The sequence below is a fragment of the Hippopotamus amphibius genome, chromosome 8 (genome assembly GCF_030028045.1).
Source record: "Hippopotamus amphibius kiboko isolate mHipAmp2 chromosome 8, mHipAmp2.hap2, whole genome shotgun sequence".
NCBI lineage: Eukaryota > Metazoa > Chordata > Mammalia > Artiodactyla > Hippopotamidae > Hippopotamus > Hippopotamus amphibius.
The window spans coordinates 23,365,786-23,379,373 of record NC_080193.1 but is presented as its reverse complement, the minus strand read 5'-3'; the positions used below and the strand labels follow the sequence as shown (position 1 = coordinate 23,379,373).

Here is a 13,588-nt window from a genome sequence, read left to right as displayed (position 1 = left end):
TCTTCTATGGACGGTTTTGGTATTATTTTTTTCTAGATATTATGACATCTGGAAAAGAAATAGCATAAAGCTCAGAGCTCCAATATTTTGTATTCTACAAACCCTTAAATCATTCCTGGGGGATTCACACTCGTATGTGTCCAAAAGATGAATGACACAGAAGGTCCACGGAGATAGGAGAGAATTCAGTTCACATGTAGTACAATTTGGAAGTTAACAGAATGTCGCATCATTCAGGAGGCATCTAAAATTAGAATTTCATCTTAAAAGAACATGGAGACTTCCCTGGTGGTGCAGTGGTTGAGAATCCACCTGCCAACGCAGGGGACATGGGTTCCATCTCTGGTCCAGGAAGATCCCACATGCCGCAGAGCAAACAAGCCTGTGCGCCTGCACTCTAGAGCCTGTGTGCCACAACTACTGAGCCCACGTGCTACAACTACTGAAGCCTGAGCACCTAGAGCCCATGCTCCGCAACAAGAGAAGCCACTGCAATGAGAAACCCATGCACCGCAACGAAGAACAGCCCCTGCTCGCCACAACTAGAGAATGCCCGTGTGCAGCAATGAAGACCCAAAACAGCCAAAAAAGAAAAAAAAAAAAAAAAGAAAAGAAAGAAAAAGGAACATGGCCACTAAAAGCCCAGCATATGATGATGACACATTTTTTTCTCAGACCCCAAAGATGGACAAAATGATTGAAAGAATGTTACCAGAGACAGCATTTTTTAAAGAATTTTAATTTATCAGATTTGGCTCCAAGTTTTTATGGATTTTTTTTCCAAATTTTTAATTCACTGGCAATTATTAGGGGGGAAAAAGTGTCTATGTATTCTCTTACAAATAAAAGTGGCTCTTTCACCCCATTTTGGGTGGTTGAGTTATTCATGGATTAAAAGCCTTCTGGTAATTTCTTTTTTTTTAAACACATATATGCGGAATATAGAAAAATGGTACAAATCAACCGGTTTGCAAGGCAGAAATAGAGACACAGATACAGAGAACAAACATATGGACACCAAGTAGGGAGAATGGGGAGGGTTGGGGGGAATGAATTGGGAGATTGGGATTGCCATATATACATTACTAATAAGAAAAAAAATACCAAATTGTACACTCTACATATATGCAGTTTATTGTCTGTTAACTGTATCTCAATAAAAGTTCTTAAAGAAAAAATAAAACAAAAAACAAAGTGAAAAAAAACCTTCTGGTAATTTCTTTTTTTTTTTTTTTGATTAATTCATTTATGTTTTTGACTGTACTATGAAGCATGTGGGATCTTAGTTCCCTGACCAGGGATTGAACCCATCCCCGGCAATGAAAGCCCTGAGTCCGAACCTCTGTAGCATCAGGGAATCCCCCCTTCTAGTAATTTCTGCAGAAAGAATGTCTCTCTGCACTCAGTCCTAGCCACTCACACACTCCATTTGTGACCACCACCTGCGTCAACACCAGGTTTAAGAATAAGCCTGGGTGATAAGGGTTACTCCAAAGTTGTGACACTTTGCTCAGATAAGCATGGGATGTTCACGTGTTTAATTTATTGGAATAAGAACAGTTTAGACACGTATTCCATTCACAATCCTCCTTTTTTATATGAAGCATCCTGGCAAATGTTGGAGAAAGAAGTGGATGAATGCATGGAAAACTCAGGCAAATTTAAACAGGTTTCTTTATTGCAGGACTTTTCAGAATCTTACTCTTTTTTAAAATTTATTTATCAAAGTATTGTTGAATTACAATGTTGCGTTCATTTCTGCTGTAATTCTTCTCCATGATGCTTTATCATAGGGTATTGAATAGAGTTCCCTTTTCTATACAGTGGGACCTTGTTGTTTATCCATCCTATATTAGCAGCTTGCATCTGCTAATCCCAAACTCCCACTCCATCCCTCCCCTACCCCCTGCCCCCTTGGCAACCACCAGTCTGTTCTCTCTGTTCCTGCAGAATCATTACTCTTTTATTATACAGGTTGACGCTCCAAGACAGGGATCCGACTTGCATGGTCTCCCAGCATTGATTGTGGAAGAGTTTTGATATGACCAGGGCACAAATGTATGGTCCCCACTAAATTCTTGGGATGTCTGCCTGGATCTTATCCAGCCCCCTCACTTTAAGGAGGAGGGAAGATGAGCTTGAAAGAAGAAAAGCAACAACTTACTCAGATTTTCATCTTTGCTGCAGTAAGAACTACATTTACTTAAAGCAATTCTGTTTTATTTTATTTAGTATTCTGCATAATTCACTTCAAAAAGCGAAAAAAGTGACTTTTCAAGAGCAACCATCTTCACATAAGTTTGCTGTTGCATTAAAACTGCAATTCACAAGAAAGTTAGAGATACATGTACCTTTATGCTCACAGCAGCACTATTCACAGTAGCCGAGACATGGAAGAAACCTACATGCCCACTGACAGATGAATGGATAAAGAAGAGGTGATGTGTGTGTGTATATATATATATATATACAATGAAATATTACTCATCCATTGAGAAGAATGAAATAATGCCATCTGCAGCAACATGGATGGACCTAGGGATTATCATTCTAAGTGAAGTAAGCCAGACAGAGAAGGACAAATACCATACGCTATCACTTACACATGGAAACCAAAATATGGCACAAATGAACTTATCTACAAAACAGAAACAGACTCATAGACATAGAGAACAGACTTGTGGTTGTCAAGGGGGAGAGGGATGAGGGGAGGTACGGTTTAGGAGTTCGGGATTAGCAGATGAATAGATGAACAACGAGGTCCTACTGTAGAGCACAGGGAACTATATTCAATATCCTGTGGTGAACCATCACAGAGAAGAATATGAAAAAGAATGTATATATATGTATCACTGAATCACTCTGCTGTACAGCAGAAATTAACACAACATTTTGAATCAACTATACTCAATAAAAAGAAAAGGAAATAAAAAAGAAAGGAAGAAAGAAGAGAGAAAGAGAAAGAAGATGGAAAGAAGGAAGATAGAAAGAAAGAAAGAAAGAAAGAGAAGCAAAAGAAAGAAAGAAAGGAAGGAAGGAAGGAAGAAAGAAAGAAAGAAAAAGAAAAAAAGAAAGAAAGAAAGAGAGAGAAAGAAAGAAAGAGAAAGAAAGAAAAAGAAAAAGAAAGTAAGTTAGACTCAGGCTCTTAGTCATTAGGAGAACCCTCTGCTAAGAAAGTCACTCCCCAGAACTGGCCCTGTTCCAGCCACAAGATTGAACAGTAAGGACCTTCTTCTTTCTTCTCATTTTTTATACCCAACTTTGCAGTTGAAAATAAAACACCTGTTTCTTCAATGGCACCTGTAGGCACTCTGGCATTTATCCCAATGGTAATTAATGTTCTGTCCATGCCAAGGTCAGTGTTCACCTAATTGTCTCCTTTTGTGTTGAAATAATAGACAATAATTAGGAAAAAAAAAATTCCCCATGCAGGAGGGAAAAGTGGCTTGCAAGACCTAGGAATGATAATTAGCATTTGCACACAAAGACCCATTTCAGGAACTCTCTGGTAGAAAAGAAGGGAAGGAAATTCACAATAAAATAAACAGAGAATCCAACATAAAAGCCTTCTATTATGCATTATCTCTATAATGGATGCTGGGGTTTAAAGAGCTGTAATTAATTATAGACAATGACAAATGGTCAAGAAAAGCTAACGACAATGGTCCTGGTGGTTGACCGGCTACTGTGATTTGAGGACATCTTGTCACATCAAGGCTGGCTAATTTATTAGACATTCAGTCTTCCCCCGTGGAGCCTCCAAAGAGAAATTACTAGAAACAGAGGACAACTTCAGGGAAATTCGTGCCAGTGAAGTGAAAAGCTGGTGACAACTGCAAACAGAGTGAATTTTGCAAGTCTGAGGGACGTCCCTCTGACACGGCCGTTTCTTCGCCTGGACTGTGGGGTCCTGGCGGGGCAAGGGGTTGGTGCTAATTAATCCTTTTTAAGGAATTATTTGAATTCAACTGAGAACAATAGAATATAATCAAATTGTGGGGAAAATAACAAGGAGCCAATGTCCCTAAATCCTGAGTGGAAAGAAACTGCCCCAAATTCTCAGCCGACTGGCGCACACTTATTTAGCCCAGATGCTGTGAAGATGCTGAGGAGTCTCCCAGGTGTGTGGTACCCACAGCACAAGTGACCTGAAAAAATGAATTTCCCAGAGTTGATACTTGTCCAGAACTGGGATAAAACAAGTGGGAAAGGATTATTCTTAATTGGTTTTTAAAGCACAGAACAAAGATTTGTGTGACAAGATGTTACTTTCCTTTTAAAACTCAGAGAACAGTTTCCGGCAAGTTTGCTTGCTTATTTGCTAGATATACAGAGTGGCGAATAGGGAAGATGCCCTTTGCATCCCTCCTCAAGCCACCCCAGAGCCGAAGTTCCCTCTGTTCCTTGAATCCACACAAGCTTTTACTGACGATAAGTTCAGGATGGCACCTTGGCATCACATGAATTAGCTGGTGAAATTCTATGAAAGGTCAATTTCAACTGTATGAGCCAAATGGCAACCTCCTTGGCGACAGGAGGAGGAACTGCACTTAAACTTTGGCTGTTTCATCCAGGACATCACTCACACTTGGCATAGCTGCAGCCCCGTTGGAAGTGGAGGCTGATGAGTAAGTGATTAAGTGGGGGAGGTCTCCAGGCAGAAGCTGAATGGCTGGGAGGGGCTCTGCAGAAGCTATATCCCCCTTAGGCTCCAGAGACCCCCTTCTGCTTATCCTGGGATAAAGAGGGGAGTGGAGAAGGACATCAGGTTGTTAAAATAATAATAATAATAATAAGGCAGAGCTGGAAAAGGTAATTGATCAAGGAGGATAAAAACCTCTGATGAGAATGCTGATTTAGTTCTTGACTAAGTCTCTTAGCCTGGTAGAAAGCAGCACAAAGGCATTCCTGTAAGCTATCAGAACTACGCAGGGAACTCTGCTGAATGTTACATAACACCCTAAATGGGAAAAGAGTTTGGAAAAGAATAGATGCTTGTATATGTATAACTGAATCACTTTGCTGTGCACCTGAGACTAACACGACTTTGTTCATAAAAAGATTTTAAAAAAATAAGAAAAAACAAAAAACTAGCCCCAGGGAATTCCCTGGTGGTCCAGTGGCTAGGACGTGGCACTCCACTGCTCAGGGCCTGGGTTCAATGCCTGGTCAGGGAACTAAGAACCCACAAGCCATGTGGCGTGGCCAAAACCAAAAACAAACAAACAAAAAAACTAGCCACAAATAGCACACACAGAGACATCTATGTGAATGAAAATGCCCCGAAAAAGTAAGGAACGATTCACTCCAAACCAACAACAGGTTACTTCTGAGTTAGGTGCTGAAAATTCTTGAGGGGAAAAGAGATAAGATTAAGGCTAGACTCTTAAAGAGATTTAGTCATATAGTAAAAGTTTAATTTTACATGAAATCACGCTGGCAGTTTCAGTGTAATTAAACATTAATTTAAATAGATTTTAACATAACAGCAAAAGGACTCTTTATAGCCAGGAGCAGTAAAATATTCTCAAAATATTTACAAAGTTATTTGCAGGTGGTTCAAATCACGTATAGGTCTATAAGCCAAACTTCAAGCCAACGACTGTCATTCATTATTTTTCAAAGTCCATAAAGCTCCATTAATTTGGATTCTATTATTGATGCATAAACTGGGAACAACTAATTTAAGTGGAGATCAACAAAACCTTTGTCTTGTCTAAAATGAAAGGGTTTGGTGAGCCAGGAAATAAAAGATTGTGGCTATTTAAATTAAGATGGAAGCACTTTTTAAAATGGTATCATATCTGTGTATAAATGATAGTAGCAATAATAATATTAAAGCAATTAGTTCTGCTCATCTTTCTCCCAAAAAGCATCATAAAGTCTTCTGCTTGGACATCATCGTTGAACCTTAAAATCTTCATGCAAGTTCAGAGCAGACATCTAAAATGCACAAGTCCCGGGAATTTCCCTGGTGGCGCAGTGGTTAAGAATCCACCTGCCAATGCCGGGGACACAGGTTCAAGCCCTGATCCAGGAGGATCCCATATGCCATACAGCAACTAAGCCCGTGAGCCACAACTACTGAGCCTGTGCGCTAGAGCCTGTGAGCCACAACTACTGGGCCCACGTGCCACAACTACTGAAGCCCATGCACCTAGAGCCACAACAAGAGAAGCCACCACACTGAGAAGACTGTGCACCTCAACAAAGATCCAATGCAGCCAAAATTAAAAAAATTAAAAAATAAAAATAAAATAAAATACACAAGTGCCTATAATTCACATTTTTAATTCATTCAAACAGGCCTTTTGACTCTATGAGTCTGAATTTTATATTCAAAACCCAGTCTCCTAAAAGAGGCCATTCAGGGTAGTGACAAAGATCATGGCATCTGGAGCCACACAAACTGAGTGGGAAGGGCCTTTGTCTTTTGTCGGCTGTGTGACCCGAAGCCACGTGCTTGGAGTCTCTGGGCCTCACTTTGTTTAGCTGTCAAGTGGGGGTGATGATAAGCCCTATTTCACACCTATTGTTGGGACTGATTGAGACACTATAAGCAAAGCACTGTGATGGTGATTCATTTTATGGGAAGCACTGAGTGAAGACGAGCTTTATTGTTATTATCTTGTTACATAAAAATGCTGTTTGTGGCTGTACTTCTGGTCCTTCTGCCATTGCAATGCGTTAACAGCGAATTCTGCTCTCTGGCGTTCAGCGAGCAAGGGGCTTAGGCACTGTATTCGTTTCCTCTTGCTGCTGTAACCAACCACCAAAAAATCAGCAGCTTAAAAAAAAAAAACCCAGACATTTACTATCTTATAGTTCTGGAAATTTGAAGCCCTAAAATCATGGTGCCAGCTGGGCTCTAGGGGAGAACCCCTTTTCATGCCTTTTTCAGCTTCTGGGGAGCAGCATCCTTGCCCTTTGTTATATCATCATCATGACCTCTGCTTCCATAGTCACATCTTTGACTCAGACCTCCCACCACCCTCTTATAAGGACCTTTGTGATAATATTGGTTCCACCTGGATAAACCATGAATTATCTCAAGATAACTGTATTTCAAGATTCTTACGTTAATCAACCTGCAAAGTCCCATTTCCCACATAAGGCAACATATTCAAAGGTTCCAAGGACTAAGAGTTGGCCATCTTTAGGGGAAATCATACTGCCTCTCACAGAGACACTCCTTCCTTCCTTTCTTTCTTTTTTTTTTTTTTTCCAGATCTTTATTGGAGTGTAATTGCTTTACAATATTGTGTTAGTTTCTCTGTACAACAAAGTGAATCAGCTGTATTTATACATATATCCCCATATCCCCTCCCTCTTGAGCCTCCCTCCCAACCTCCCTACCCACCCCTCTAGGTCGTCACCAATTATCGAGTTGATCTCCCTGTGCTATACAGCAGCTTCCCACTAGCCATCTATTTCATATTTGGTGGTGTAGAGACAGACCTTTCTAAGCCCTTAATTTCACCCTTTCCTCTGAAACGTGCTCCTCTCTCCTGCAATCTTTTCCCTCCTGGTAAACAGCAAGCAGCTTTACCAAATGTATTTTTAATGACAAAAAATGGCCGTGACTCTGACAAATTTCTCAAAGTCATGGTACCCTTGCTTGACATTACAAAAAAAGTGCCTCTTAAGCAAACGCACATTTACAAAAAAATGAAGGAAGGAAGGAAACAAATGTCCCTCAGCAGAAAAAAAAGGGCTAATTTTACCCAACTTAAATTTTCTTCTTCCATGCTCATCAATAATAAATATGATGAAATAAAACCTTCAGCCAAATTATCAGATTTTGTGAGGAACTATGCAGAGATGAGATAAAGGCCACACCAGTTCAGCCAGACTTTAGGAGAAGAGGTGGGGCTGCCATTTTTAACCTGTTCTGAGATGGCATGACCACCCAACATTTTCTTTAAATAAAACGACTTCCCTAAAGGAGACTTCACCGACTCAATTAGGGTTCGACGGCAAGGCATAGCACAGACCTGGACCTGACCTGCATCCTCCACTGTATGTGAAGGTCTCTGTGCTCAGGGAATTTGGTATGACCTCTCTGTCTTCTCACTGGCTGGAGACAGTATCCGGGTCTATTTTCTGTAGGCAAGGTGGATGATGAGGGGGAGAGAGGGCCTGAGGGTCTGGATGGGTGATGTGAGGAGTGAGGCATGCTGGGGCATTTTCTCAGGCCCACATTTTTATTTGCCATTTTTTTTAACTTGGTACTGAACAGACTTGCTTTTATTTTCTTTTTTAAAAAAAATTTATTGACGTATAATTGATTTACACATGGTGTCCATTTCAGGTGTATTATTTGCATTTTAAATACTTCTCCAAACAAATATGGACTCTCCCAACTCTTTAGAAATAACTGGCCCTCTTGGGACTTCCCTCGTGGCGCAGTGGTTAAGAATCCGCCTGCCAATGCAGGGGACACGAGTTCGAGCCCTGGGCTGGGAAGATGCCACATGCTGTGGAGCAACTAAGCCCATGTGCCACAACTACTGAGCCCTCAAGCCACAACTACTGAAGCCCACGAGCCTAGACCCCGTGCTCTGCAACAAGTGAAACAACTGCAATGAGAAGCCCGTGCAACGAAGAGTAGCCCCTGCTTGCCACAACTAGAGAGAGCCCGTGCGCAGCGATGAAGACTCAATGCAGCCAATAAATAAAAAAAAAATTTATAAAGGAGATACGTTTCTTTCAAAAAAAAAAAAAAGAAAGAAAGAAACAACTGGCCCTCTTGATCTATCCTTGGTTGACTTGCTTTGGGTGAAGACATGGCTTCCAACAAAAGTTTAACTATTCTCTTAACCCTGTCACGTAAAATGACACAGCATAAATGTCACAGTGACTGTAACTGCTACCCACCCTCAATGTTAGTAAAAAACACTAAGAAGTGGGGGCTTCAGCAAACTGGAGGGAGGTGCCCCTTGCAAAGGGAACTTTGTCTCTGACCACCCACTACCTGCTGCCAGGCAAGAGCGTAAATCCAGTGTCATAACAGCTTCCGTCTTTACGAAAGAAAATGGGGAAATGTATGTTTTTACATGATGTGGTCTTCTAATTTTTCCCCCCGAGGGCTGACAGAATTTCTTTATTATAAGTTTAAAAAAGAACCACAGGCCTTCTTTGGTGGTGCAGTGGTTAAGAATCTGCCTGCCAATGCAGGGGACACGGATTTGATCCCTGGGCCGGGAAGATCCCACATATGGCGGAGCAACTAAGCCCATGTACCACAAGTACTGAGCCTGTGCTTTAGAACCTGCGAGCCACAACTACTGAAGCCCACCCATCTAGAGCTCATGCTCCCCAACAACAGAAGCCACCACAATGAGAAGCCCTCGTACCACAACGAAGAGTACCCCCCGCTGGCCACAACTAGAGAAAACCCATGCACAGCAATGAAGACCCAACACAGCCAAAAATAAATAAATAAATAAATAAATAAATAAATAAATAAATCTTAAAAAAAAGGAACTACAACTGCCTTTGTGAACAACTTCTTTCAACATCTAAATTCTGTAGGACATTGAAGCATTCTCTAGCTAAGGGACAGAAGAATCTGTTGTAGTCTGCGTGGATACGAAAGCTTAGTGGTGCCAGCTGACCCGTCTAGTCAACAAGACCAAGGTCAATGAGAAAACTAAGACACAAGGGAAGTAGGCTTGGAGGTTGAGTCACAATTCATGGTCCTCTGTAGATGTATACGATACCCTTGCCACTGCTGCGTCATCCAGATGTCTGAGGATGCAGCTTGGAACCTCTCAATGTTTGGTGGATGCCTTCTGTGAGGCTGTAGAAGGACCACCTGAAATATCACTGGCAGTCCATATCTGGGTATGAACCCACAAACACTTTCAAGGTCTTTATGTGCTTCCAGGCAGTCAAGGCTTCCCAGAAGTTGATCTGGAGTCTGTGCAGTTGGGGACATTCCATCTGTGGTCCTGGAAGTTGCATGATCTTTTTTTAAGGGCAACACGGGAAGTTCGATACCACTGCTTCTTATCAGACAGCAGTCTGGTCACCTCTTCCCTTTTTATTTTTTAATTTGTTTTTATTTATTTAAAAATTTATTTATTTTTGTCTGTGTTGGGTCTTCATTGCTGAGCACAGGCTTTCTCTAGTTGTGGCGAGCTGGGGGCTACTCTTCGTTGTGATGCGTGGGCTTCTCATTGAGGTGGCTTCTCTTGTCATGGAGCATGGGCTCTAGGCACACGGGCTTCAGTAGTTGCAGCACATGAGCTCAGTAGCTGCGGCGCATGGGCTTACTTGCTTCGTGGCATGTGGGATCTTCCTGGACTAGGGCTCGAAACACGTGTCTCCTGCATTGGCAGGCGGATTCTTAACCACTGGACCACCAGGGAAGTCCCCCCTTTTTTTAAAATGCTTTACATCATAGGAAAATCCACTGTCAGTGAACTTGTTTTCTTTGGCTTTGGTTTTGGAATCATCAATCACTTTTCACAACAGAGTTACCACGTAGAGGTTGCACTCGTCCTGGACCATCAATTTGGTCGATGGAGGGACCGCCACATCCAAGAGGCACTCGCAGGCTTTTTGCCATTGTGGGTCGCTTGGTTGGGGGACAGGGGCCAGGAGCATGATGAGATATTCGGAATCCAACACAAAGTCTTCCTTGCTCGCAATACTGATCAGTGTCCAAGTGGAGAGGTGTTCCACTGATTTCCTTTTTTTTTAAAGTGTATTTGTTTATTTACTTGGTTGCACCAGGTCTTAGTTGTGGCAGGTGGGCTCCTTAGTTGTCACTCACCAGCTCCTTACTTGTGGCATGCAAACTCTTATTTGCAGCACGCAAACTCCTAGTTTTGAATGCATGTGGGATCTAGTTCCCTGACTAAGGATAGAACCCAGGCCCCCTGCATTGGGAGCATGGAGTCTTAACCACTGCGCCACCAGGGAAGTCCCATGTTCCACTGATTTCTAATCCAGGCACTCTAGGAGTGTCCTCAGAGAGCTGTAGGCAGTCCTTGGGGACTCGAGGTCAGTCTCCATCTATGCTGGCTGCTCAGTTTCTGTGTCCATCATGCTTGCCACTCCCCAGTGACTGTCCTGCCGGATACCTGTCTGGTCCCATTCAAAGTGAGCACAGAGGATGCTGGGTCTACTCTGTTGGTGGGGAAGCTCTCCTGTACCTTCCCTCCTGCATTATCCCTTACTCCTATCACATTCTGGGCCATTTTTGTTTGTTTGTTTATTTTTTATCTTTTGGCCATGCCAAGCCCTACGGGATTAAACCCGTGCCCCCTGCAATGGAAGCACAGAGTCTTAACCACTGAACTGCCAGGGAAATCTCTGGGCCATTCTCTTTATGAGGCTTTCCACGAAGGTATCGAGTCTCCCCACCCCATCAGAGAAGCCAACATGAGAATCCAAGGCCCACCTTGAAGTCAAGAATAATGAATTTGGTACCATCAGACAGGTTGGACTTGGAGTTACTATGTTTACCTTCTCCAGAGCTTGTAAATTTTCCTTATTGCCAAGGGCAGAAATTAAGCAAGACTCCCACATGCTTCCTGTCTTATTTTATGCAATTTCCAGAGCCAGCAGGGCACTGGCTACACTTTGGGGGCTGCAGGCAGTGGTGGGCATGTGGCCAGAGTGCATAGCCAAGTACCCGGCTGGTTTCCAGGAGGCTGCGGCCTCTTGTCTTTCAAGTTTTATTTGCTGTCAGATATTTCAACTTTTCAAAACTTCCTGAATTGTTTGGAATCTCTGATGGGAAAGACCATTTTGTTAGTTTGAAGTTCTGGGAAGCAGATGCTGGGAGAGTTAGGAGCGCACACAGTTTGCGGGGGCAGGGAGGGCAATGCCCATATGGAAGATAAAAGAGGAAGAAGAAGAACTGAGCAGAGAGGACTTGGGAAACAGATCTGAGAAAGTTTCAGCCAACACAATGGGGAGCTTCAGAGCAGAGGTTCCCCACTGGAGGGGTCCTGATCTGGACCAGACCCTGCATCCCTGCTGTGATTCGTTCAGTAATTGGCTGGCTAACCGGGAAAAGTGGAAACCAAGGCAGATCCAGAAGGCAGAGCCTGTCTGCTAAGGGGACCATTTGCAGCTAAGGGATGCCCTGTGGAAATCGAGGTGGGACACCTCTACGGCAGCCACAAAATATCCCTGTAATAGGTCTACTTCCATCCCTGAGCAGGGCTTACTTTCTTGATGAGTCTTTTTTGGAGAACTGGCTTTCATTCACTGATTTCTTCATTCATTTAAGAGATATTTGCAGGGTTATGTTTTTTCACCAGCCTTGTGCCAGGGAGAGCATCACTACTCCCAATGCAGGGGGCCTGGGTTCTATCCTTAGTCAGGGAACTAGATCCCACATGCATTTGAAATTAGGAGTTTGCATGCTGCAAACTCTGGTGGGCAGTCAGGCCATCAGCCAGGGCTCCACAGCGGGGCGTTGGGGCTGCGAATGCAGGGGCCGCAGGGGCCACAGGGTGCCGTGGGTGTGTCAAGGCCAGCTCCACACCCAGTGTCTTGGGCCAGGACTGACCTTCCATTGGACGTGCAAAACCAATCTGTCTATCTCATCTTCATGGTGGTTAAAAGTCTGGATGGCTATAACTAAATGGTGTTAGAACTGCCATGCCTACATTTTATCTAAAACATACATGGCTGACTACTAAGATGAATCTCATTTCAGTTTCAGTTGGGACTTAAGGTTGGATGAGAAGATATCTTATCCTTAAGAATCCCCCCATTGGTCAGATGTAGGGAGCTGAAGTCCAAAATCAGGTAGATGTGGGGTCCAAGATGATGCGTGAGACCGCAAAGCCATGGCAAGGAGAGAAACCAGAGCAGACGGAGGAAAAGGCCAACAGAGAGGGAAGCTAGAAGCAAATCATAAAGATAACAGCCTAGACTTAAGTACTTCCTTATAAGCTAAACCGCAATCTAAGCACGGGGCATTAAGACATTTAATAGTGATGCTAATAAAAACAGATGCTGTTATTATCCCCATTTTACAAATGAGGAAACTGAGACTCTTTGAAAATGGAGCAGTAATGCAGAGAGGGACAGGACAAGTTGCATTCAGAACCAAGGACAGGGTCTGAGAGACTAGCTGCTGACAACCCAGTGAGATAAACCCTGGAAGGATAAGATACATCTGGGTGGACTTCTCTGGTGGCGCAGTGGTTAAGAATCTGCCTGCCAATGCAGGGGACCTGGATTCGAGCCCTGTGCCACAACCATTTTGAGCCTGTGCTCTTGAGCCCATGAGCCACAACTATTGAGCCCAGGTGCCACAACTACTGAAGCCTGCGTGCCTAGAGCCCGTGCTCCACAACAAGAGCAGCCACGGCAATGAGGAGACTGCGCACCACTACGAAGAGTAGCCTCCGCTTCTCACAACTAGTGTGCAGCAGCAAAGACCCAACACAGCCAATAAATAAATAAATAAATTTATTTTTTTTTAAAAAGATACATCTGGGAGCCCCAGGTGGTCTCCCTGGGATTCTCCATTAGGAAGAAGAATCGCATTGCTTTCCTCCACCCACTGCCACCCAGGCCTGTGACAGCATTACTTGATTGGTGTACAGACCTCCCCACT

At 43.2% G+C, this 13,588-nt stretch overlaps 1 pseudogene; it reads right to left on the bottom strand.

The window, feature by feature from the left end:
• Positions 1-9,621: 9,621 nt before the first annotated feature.
• LOC130859397 (V-type proton ATPase subunit C 2-like) lies at positions 9,622-11,538 on the bottom strand (annotated as a pseudogene).
• Positions 11,539-13,588: the final 2,050 nt, after the last annotated feature.